Genomic DNA, 10418 nt, shown 5'->3' with positions numbered 1-10418 from the left:
TTTTCACAAAAATTAGTTAATTAAGTCCTCGTCTAGCGGTCCCAATGCTCCCAATAGAAATTAAACATCTAAAAGTATCTTTATTTGTACGTTTTCTGAGAGGAGTACCTTTTCTCTATTCGCTTCCTCACACTGACTGTCTTCCGAAGCGCATGCATGAAGACGACACCGACGGTGCTATATTCCGATACACATAGGCTAGACACAGGTTTACAGTAGGTTAAATATATTTAAGTATTCACACAAATATAATCTGTTATATCTTAAGTGAACAATTGGGAAACTGTTGGGGAAAAACATAGTTTAATGCACGGATCTAATATGATGTTACTTATCCTATGTTAATACAGGCCGTCTGTCGCATTAATGTTAATCACCCGATAAAAGGAAAGAGGGAATCACTCACTGCCCCTGATTGAACTGTTTTTGTAGCTTTAATAATCAATTTATTTGTAATGAATACACTTAAGTGATTTTTACAGTTTACTATTTGTCTTTCTTACTTGAATGCTTATGTTTAGATGTAGCCTAAAATGAAAAAGTATTACACTATACACTTTTTTCTTTGTTATATTTGTTATTTTTTGCATCAGTTATTATTTATAACAATAAAGATACATCTAAAAATAGCTAATATTAATCTAGTAATGATTATTAAGAAAAGAAGTGGGGGAAAAGATTAAATGTTGCTGGCGCTTTTGCTTTGGAACCTTCAGAAATCAGTTTTTCTTTAAATTTACTTTGCTGACTCCATCGACTTCAAACAGGTGTAGCTCAGTCATTTTTCGTCCGATTACAACAAAAATGTGCTCATTGTAACTCATTTTGCTAGCATCGGTCAAATATAAAAGCCTGATCAGTGGCATACAAGTAATCAGAATGCAGTTATTTACAGTATTTTTTGTTACTCATTGACACGTGAACTTCCCCTTTAAATAACGTGTCGCTCTGCCCTCTATGTGTATGACGTTGCTCCCTTTAAGCACTGTTAGAAGTGAATGAATTGATTCAGCATTTCGACACTTCCGTTAGGATGCTTTAAATCGACAAAGCAGTTTAATAAAGGATGTATTGAGCTCGTGAATTACATAATTTTACTTTTAATATACTTTTAATATTTAATTTTTTTTTTCCCCACAGGGAACTGCAAAAGACCTAAGAACATGCAGAGAAAAAACAGATCAACATGAACAAAAAGAAGAGCTCAAAGATACAAGCTCAGATACACTTCTACACAGACTTCATATCGACAAACTTCAGCATAAACTAAGACCTCTAGATTTTCTTCAGTTAACTGCCCATTCAATACAGTGCCATGAGTCTTGTGCTGAAGAAGAGCTGACTCAGACGTTCATACAAAAAATACTGATAATGGACTATAGAGCAAGATACATTAAAACTAAAGAGAACAATGAGGAAGATTATGCTCAGGGATCTGTGAACTATGAAAATGAAGTGGATTCTGAAGATACTTTTTTTGAATTAATGTCTATGTCTAACAAAGAAATATGCAAAATTGATCCTATTCATCCGATGGATGTTCAGATGGCCGTGTTTCACTGTGCTGATGGTTTCCTGAAGCAGCTGATAGTGACTAAACTGTCTCAGTGTCAGTACGCTCTGCCTCTGCTTGTTCCTGATCCATTCACACAACAGATTGAGTTTCCTCTCTGGACATTCAGACAAATCAACAAGAGCTGGAAGAAGAGAAACACCAACAATGAGATCATCAGTAAAACCCAGCCGATCTACAAGGCAGAAACTCCAATGGTGTTTTTCTTCAGGTTTGGCTCTGTGACCTCATCCAAGTCTCAGCTGATGAGCAGTCTGATCAATGAGAAACACAACACGTTCTTCCACAGGAACTGCCCAGGCAGCAGCAGAACCAGAGTCCTGATGGATGGAGTGGTGGAGATCGCCTGGTACTGCTCCTCTGGATCATATGATGATAAATTCACTGACTGTGTTGCGTTCTGTAATCTACATGGTGATGCAGGAGACCATGAGAAACAGCTGCAGATCCTCACTGAAATGAGCTCAGTCAATGTTGTTCTTCTACCACAACTTAAGAGGGATGACAAAAGCACAAAAACAATCCAAAACCTGTTCAAAAATAGAAAGACACTCATTTGTATTTTTACTGAGGATGAATCTGTTCTCACTTTGATACAGAAAGGAAAATACAAGATTGGTCTGAAAAACAGAAATCAGTCAGATGTGTCTGAAGAACTCAGAAGAGCTATAAATGATTGTCTTTCAGAGTCATCTTCCACTTTCAGACTTGCAGATGTGTCCAAACACTCAGACATCAGAGTATCAAAGAATGGTTTCTGTCTCATCAGGGGAAACTGTGGCATCAGTGGAGTCAGAAGAACAAAGAACTACATCGACCTCGAGCAGATGAGACCGAAATTGACATCAGTAGAAAACAAACAGAGATGAAGAAAATCCGTCAACAACAGCATGAATCTGACATCAGCCAGTTTATGAAGCTCTTTAGTAAAGAAATGAACCCAGATGCTGAACATGAAAAGTTTTTTTTCCTCAAATGGCTTGCAATCCTCTTGGATGAATACACCTCAACTGACATTTCGGATCTACATCTTAAGTATGAAGAAAAGTGGGCAGCAGTTGTAAAACTGAAAGAGAAACATGATAAATCTGAACAACTTAAAGCTGTACAAACTGAACTTGGGAGAATATCTGAGGATCTTCAAGCCGCAGCCAGAGAGAATATCCGAGGATCTTCAAGCTGCAGTCTTTGGTGTGGAGCACATCATGAGGGAGATCAGTCAGATCTATGAATCATGTTCATCTGTGAAGAAGAACAAGAAACACCTGCAGGTTCACTTCTCTTCTCTCCCGAGTCTTGCAGCAGAGATGATGATCTCTGGATTTCCACTGGAGCTGATGGATGGAGATGCTGCTCATGTTCCTGTGATCTGGATCTCTGCTGTTCTAGATCAACTCGTCCAGAAACTGGGAGACCAGAGAGTCTTTGTGCTGTCAGTTTTAGGGATTCAGAGCTCTGGAAAATCCACAATGCTGAATGCTATGTTTGGACTTGAGTTTGCCGTCAGTGCTGGCCGGTGCACCAGAGGAGCTTTCATGCAGCTGGTCAAAGTGTCAGATGAGATGAAAACACAGATGAACTTTGACTATATTCTGGTTGTTGATACTGAGGGTCTTCGTGCTCTAGAACTGGCCGGAACATCAACAAGACATCATGACAATGAATTGGCCACATTTGTTGTTGGTCTTGGAAATATGACTTTGATCAATATCTTTGGAGAAAACCCATCTGAGATGCAGGACATTCTTCAGATTGTTGTTCAGGCCTTCATGAGGATGAAGAAGGTCAGACTGAATCCCAGCTGTGTGTTTGTGCATCAGAACGTTTCAGACATCACAGCTGGAGAGAAAAACATGGAGGGAAGGAGACGACTGCAGGAGAAACTGGATGAGATGACAAAACTCGCAGCTGAAGAGGAAGACTGTGACGAAGAATGTTTCAGTGATGTCATTGCATTTGATATAGAGAATGATGTGAAGTATTTCTCTCAGCTCTGGGAGGGCAGCCCACCAATGGGACCACCAAACCCAAAATACTGTGAAAACATTCAACAACTAAAGAAAACTATTGAAATGCATGCATCAAAATCACATGGAATGATGCTGAGAGACCTAAAAGATCGTATTAAAGATCTCTGGGAAGCTTTACTGAATGAACAATTTGTCTTCAGCTTCAGAAATTCTCTAGAGGTTGCAGCCTACAGGAAACTGGAGACCGAATACAGCAAATGGTCCTGGAGTCTTCGTAGTGCCATGATGAACATTGATAACAAATTACACAACAATATAGAAAATAGAGCAATTCATGAGGTTGAGAAATCTGATCTTCAAAGAGAACTGAAGGAGACAAGTGAAGAAGTGAAAAAGTCAATGTCAGAATTCTTTGAAAAAGACACTGATAAAGATATACTAATTAACTGGAAAACATCATTTGAAATCAAAATAAATGAGCTTCAGGAAAACATTGTGAGAGAAACTAAGAGAAAACTAAATAATATTCTTCAGCAGCGAGACCTGAAGACAGAGATTGATGCTCAGAGGACAAACCATGAAAACGCTCTCATTGAAAAGAGCAAAGAACTCGCCTTAAATCTCAAAGATAAAGCAAATGATGAAGAAACACTGAAGAAAGAGTTTGATTTGTTTTGGGAACAGAGTATGAATAAGATCATCTCAGACACTCAACCAATCAAAGACATTGATGTACTGAGAGACGTGAAAGAGATCCTCAGGGACATCTATAAAAGTGCTCCTATAGACCACAGAAAGCATAACAGGGATATTTTCTCTGTTTCAAGTTATTCTGATTATGTAAAATTAAAGAAATCCAGTGGAATTGCAGGAGCTTTTACTAATGTCTACAGATCAGCTCAAGAGATTTTTCGTCAAACTCTCTCTAAAGAGGATGAAGCTCAAATAAGATCATTAGTCACAGATGTTGCTCAGCAGACAGACACAATGATTCAGTCATTTAACATTTCAAAGATGGGCTACAACATCAGCTACATTCAACAAATCACAGGTTACATCACAGCAAGATTAATAGAACATCAGGAAGGACCAGTGCATTATAAGTTCAAGAATGAATTCTTCATGGATTTGGTGCTTTCCATCTGTAAGAGAGCAAATAAGAAGATCACTGACCAACACAAACTGTTCAGAGACTCCAATGATCCTGTAATATATTTGCAGAAGAAGAGAGAAGAGTACTATAGTATTTTCCAGAAATACTGCCGTGGAGCAACATCAACTGCCATTTTTGGTGAGATCATCTGTCAGAAACTGAAAGAAGCAGTTGAGCAGAGTGTCTACAAGAAGACTGCCAGAGATCTGACAGATGAAATGAGATCAAACTGTGAATCACTGAATGGAAACAGATCAAATCTGGAGAAACACATCCTGAAGTTTCTGGCTGAAAATGAGAATTTTTCTGCATACATGGATTACATTAATTATCCCAGAGATCACGTCAAGGATTTCATCAGCGATGAAGTCAGTCGGTACATCACTGATACCTTTAGTCACAATATTTTGCCAAAATTGAAGGAAAACATTGAACTGCTTCATCAGACTATTGCAAAAGCAGCTCATGAATCCATTGAACATGTTCAAGTCAACAGTGGAGATGCTGGTTTGTGGTTGAAGAGTTTCACACAGCAGCTCTCAGATGAGCTGATCTTCTCTGAAAAAGACCTCAGTGGAGTCAAACATGATGATGTTGATGATTTCAAACTCCTAGAAGATGTGATAAGAAAAGAACTTCCTGATATAATGTCTGATATCAGCAGTGAGTTGAAAACTGAAAAACTGGACCCCAAGTTCAGGCCAGATGAGCTTCTGATTGATCACTTCTGTCAGTGCTGTTGGGTTCAGTGTCCATTTTGTGGAGCCATCTGCACAAACACCATAGAAAACCATGATGGAGATCACAGTGTTCCTTTCCACAGATTAGATGGAGTAAATGGATACTATTATGATGATACAAAGCATTTTGGTATAGATTTTTGTTCATCTGTAGTAGTGAGTAAAAAATCTTTTAAATCATCAGGACAGTGGTTCCCATATACAGAATACAGAAGAGCAGGAGGAGTTTATGCAAAGTGGAGCATCACCCCTGATCTCTCTGACCTACCGTACTGGAAGTGGTTTGTGTGCAGATTCCAGAGAGATCTGGAGAAATACTATGGAAAATCATTTCAGGGTAAAGGAGAGATTCCAGAATATTGGACAAAATACACAAAAGAACATGTAATTAATAGTTTAGATTATTACTACACTTTCAAGAGAAAAATATCATTTCTAACGCTAAGCAAGATCTTGTTACAAACAAATATGTTTTTGTGGCCAAGCAGGCCAAACAGTGAGTGAATTGGACCACATTTTGTGAAAATTACTGAAGAGTGGGATCACTACAAATGCTGACGTCATGAAATCCTCAAATCACAATTATTACCTAAAAGTAACATGGCAGTCTTTTTGAGAAATAATATTGAGAGAACCGTAAGGCAACCAAGGCATTTTATATTCTAGTCCTTGAAAGTTTCCATGAAACCGTTTTAGATAAAAATTCAAGGGCATCAAAAAGAGAGAAACAATGAAGAAGATTCTTAAGCAGCAAAACCTGAAGCAACAGAGGCTCAGAGAACAAATCATGAAAACACTTTCTATGAAAAGAGCAAATAGCTTGCCTTAAAACTGAAAGACAAAGCAAATGATGAAGAAACACGGAAGAAAGTGTTTTGGGAACTTAGTGTGAAGATCATTACAGACACCCAACCAATCAAAGAAAGTGTAGAGCACTGAAAGGAGGGCAGAGACAAAAATCTGACGTCAGCAGTAAATGCAACACAAAGATTTTCTAGTAAATCTGGACTATAAATTCAGGCCAAATGAGCTTTTGATTGACCACTTCTGTCAGTCATGTTGGGTTCAGTGTCCATTCTGTGGAGCCATCTGCACAAACACCATAGAAATCCAACACATCACAGTGTTCAATTTCATTGTAATAATATACGGAATTGGTGGTTTACAGAGAAACAACAAACTACCATCTGCACATCAGCAGTAGTAAGCAGAAGTCAATATTTGTATCATAAAGACTCTGTTGACGCAGTCCCTTGGAGAGAATACAGAAGAGCAGGAGGAGTTTATGCAGACTGGAGCATCACCCCTGATCTCGCTGATCTGCCCTACTGGAAGTGGTTTATGTGCAGATTTCAGAAACAACTAGAAAAATACTACAATAAAACATTTGAGGGGAGTGGTGAGATTCCAGATGAATTTAGAAAATACTCAAAACAGGAAGCATTTTTTTTTTTCAATACAATTAACTGCACAAATTAAATACGTTTATTTTACTGTAAGTATCGGATTCACATGTTGAAATGAGTTTCTAAAATAAACGAAACAATAATAATAATAAATAAAATAAAAAAATACTGTATTTTTGTAATGAACTAATAGAGATAAATACAGGCAGTGATGATTGAAATTTTGAGTTATGCATTCAAGTATATGATGACATTATAATTAAAACAATATTTTATGTGTTTAGTGTATACTGAGTGTTTATTAATAGGATATCACTGGAAAAAAAAACAGTTTAATAGGGTTACATCTCTTGAATTATTATGCGTTTTATCATTCTTCATATACTTAAAAGTAATTTAACTAAAAAAAAAAGCAAAAATCCTTTACATTCTTGAAAATAACATGACCTGTAAATCTTTGTGTGCCATGTCTCTACAAATTTACTTGTGTGAATATTTTTGATGTGTAATGTAATGCAAATAAATATATATAATATAACCAAAATAAACTGTATACATTTCTTTTCTGCACATTTTTTTATTCAGCTGCAAAACTATAGACATCTTAAAAATAAGAGTGTGGTGGGATAGAGAAAATTATGTTGGTGATGAAAAGGTGAAGACTGATGAAAGATAACAGGATGCAACATTGTATCCAGGTCCATCATTAAAATAGGATGATCACAAAAATAAATAAATAAATACAAATAAATAAATATATGCCACTGCATATTTATATAGCCTAATACTATATTACTTCTTAATTAAGTGTATACTGAAGGATTTTGTGTATTTGAGTATAGTTCTTTCTTGTGTAATCAATATCTGATATGTCACCTTGTGACTCTTTCCTGATGTAATTACCCTAAACGTCTGGTGTGTTACATTTTGATTGTCCCCCTGATGTAATCATCATATGCTTCTGTAAAGGTGTGAACCAAATGGCTCAAATTATCAGTAAACAGGATATCCCTTCTATCCTGTCCATTGTTAGTTCTCCAGTAGGAGGTCCTAATGGTATCAGTCTATTGTTTGAAGGCCATTTGTTACCAGGTATAAAGTTCTTTCTCACAGACAGAACTCTGGGAGGAGCTGAGATTCTTACAAGCGTTAAGATATATTGAAGGCTAACATGCTGACGTCGCTGTTGAAGACCTGCTACACTAATACCTTCAATAAATTCTTCTCCCCACAAGAACTCTGGTCAAGCATACTTATTTTTATGTATTACAGAAATCTAATAAATTGGCGATCCACCCAAACCTTTGCTCAGCCAAATACAGCAAAATCTTGGCAAAGCTAGCCAGGAGAGACAGATAAGATATCTCACCAACATCACTGCAACAAGAAGAAGTGGACAGAAGAATCTGGGAGATTCTACAGCTTCAACTAAAGATCAACAGACTGAGTGCGTGGACACAATTTATTTGAATCAACTGGATCCTGTCTCAAAGATCCTAATTTGGTGAGTGAAACTTATCAGCTCTCTTAAAGAACTTACTTCAGAAGAAAAATAAGTAGACCAGTAAAAATTTGTAGTGTAGCGACATATAGAGTGTAGTACTGTTGGTAATTTTAGGCTTGGGCCTTTCTCGTGAGTTAATTCTCCTGAGACTGTAGTAGCTATAGAAATAAGGTTTATAGCTTGGCCCTGTTCTCTTGAGTCTGTAAGAATCATTTAAGAAAGAGGTTTAGTCCGTTCTCATGAGACTGAAGGAGCCATATATATATATAGTACATGATTTGGTCCTTTCATTGGAGTATGAAGGAATTGTTTAGAAACAATTTGGTTAATTCATAAAGAGATTGTAGAAGCAGAGGCTTGGTCCTTTCTCTTCTTGTCTGTAGAAATTGTTAAAGAAACAATTTAGCCCAGTAGTCACTCAGTACCAGCGAGCAAACGTCAATATGATTAATGACTTTGACTTTTTGACATCATAATAATATCCATATGTGATCTCTGACCTCATAATAATATCCAGATGCGGAAATCAGCAGGGGTGTGGACTCGAGTTGCATGACTTGGACTTGACTCGGATTCGAGTCCCAAATGTGATCACTTGTGACTCGACTCGACATAATTAAAGAAGACTTGCGACTCGACTTAGACTTTGACAGCAAGGACTCGAGACTTGACTTGGACTTGAGCCCTGTGACTCGGAAAGACTTTATGATCAGATCAAAGTCGTTATCATTCTAGACGCGTGCTTGCGCTTGACTGGCAATAAGCCAGAGACTGCATTCAGGGAGCGCTGGCTGCATATAAAGCCTAGGCTAGTATAAATTAATGGAGTAATAGCATTACTTACAAAAAAAAACAGATCGAGATAAGAAAAAAAACAAAACAATGACATGATTCGTGTAGTGACCATGTCCACTCGTGACAGCGCTGCCCTGTCCGTTTGATCGCTGCCCAGCAGAGCAGGAGAAACGAGAGGCGTGGCCGCGATCACTGGTGCTTGCCTCATCATCACCGTGATCGCTGTGACATAATTCTCACTTCTTTTGTTTGGGCAAGCGGCAATAATGATCCATTAAAATATCATTTGAAGAAGTGTTTCTTTCACCAAATGAGCATTGTATGTAACTAAAATATCCCTACTCAATTTTTCTCCCTCTTCACCAGGCACTCACTTTAATTTCTATCAGAGAGAAGGTAAACATTTACATGATATTTAATCAGTAAAGTGTTAACGGATGGTGGTGAGTGAGTTACAATAATTAGTGAATAGTTAGAAAAATAATTTTGGCATAGGCCCCATCCTTTATCCAAATACTGGAGACGCAGATTTGGCTGATCCTGCCTGAAGATTAAAGTGACGTGACATGTGGCCAAGTATGGTTACCCATACTAGGAATTAGTGCTCTGCATTTATCCCATCCTAAGTGCACACAAACAGCAGTGAACACACACACAGAGCAGTGGGCAGCCATTTATGCTGCGACGCCCAGGGATCAGTTGGGGGTTCGGTGCCTTGCTCAAGGCCACCTCAGTCGTGGTATTGAAGGTGGAAGAGAGCGCTGTACATTCACTCCCCCCACCTACAATTCCTGCCAGACCTGAAACTCGAACCCACAACCTTTGGGTTACGAGTCCGACTCTCTAACCATTAGGCCACGACTTCCATATAGTGCACATAGCAACTCGACATGGACGTGCCTGTCTTGACTCGGGACTTGACTCAAGACTTTAAATGCAAAGACTCGAGACTTACTTGTGACTTGCAAAACAATGACTTAGTTCCACCTCTGCTAATTATGGTATAATTTTCTTTTTTTCTCTCCTTTTTCCTGACAGACTGTGAGTGAGAAAGACTGGCGAGACATACTAAAAGTATCAATTATTGTGCATTTATTCACTCATTTAGCATTTACAGAACACTTATGTTATGTTCTGTACTTCTGTTATTAAAATTATATTATAAAAATATAAAATAAATGACTGTGAATCAGTTTTTGTGTTTAGGATGTGTTTAAAATGTACTGTGTAATTGGTATTTTAAAGGGGTCATATGATGCGATTTCAATTTTTCCTTT

The 10418-nt window shown here is 37.7% G+C and overlaps 1 pseudogene; it reads left to right on the top strand.

The window, feature by feature from the left end:
• The first annotated feature begins 1356 nt into the window (after positions 1-1356).
• Positions 1357-5529, top strand: LOC107704503 (interferon-induced very large GTPase 1-like; annotated as a pseudogene).
• The last annotated feature ends 4889 nt before the right edge of the window (positions 5530-10418 follow it).

Source organism: Sinocyclocheilus anshuiensis, unplaced genomic scaffold (genome assembly GCF_001515605.1).
Source record: "Sinocyclocheilus anshuiensis isolate Anshui unplaced genomic scaffold, SAMN03320099.WGS_v1.1 scaffold2886, whole genome shotgun sequence".
NCBI lineage: Eukaryota > Metazoa > Chordata > Actinopteri > Cypriniformes > Cyprinidae > Sinocyclocheilus > Sinocyclocheilus anshuiensis.
This window is presented reverse-complemented; position numbering and strand designations above follow the sequence as displayed.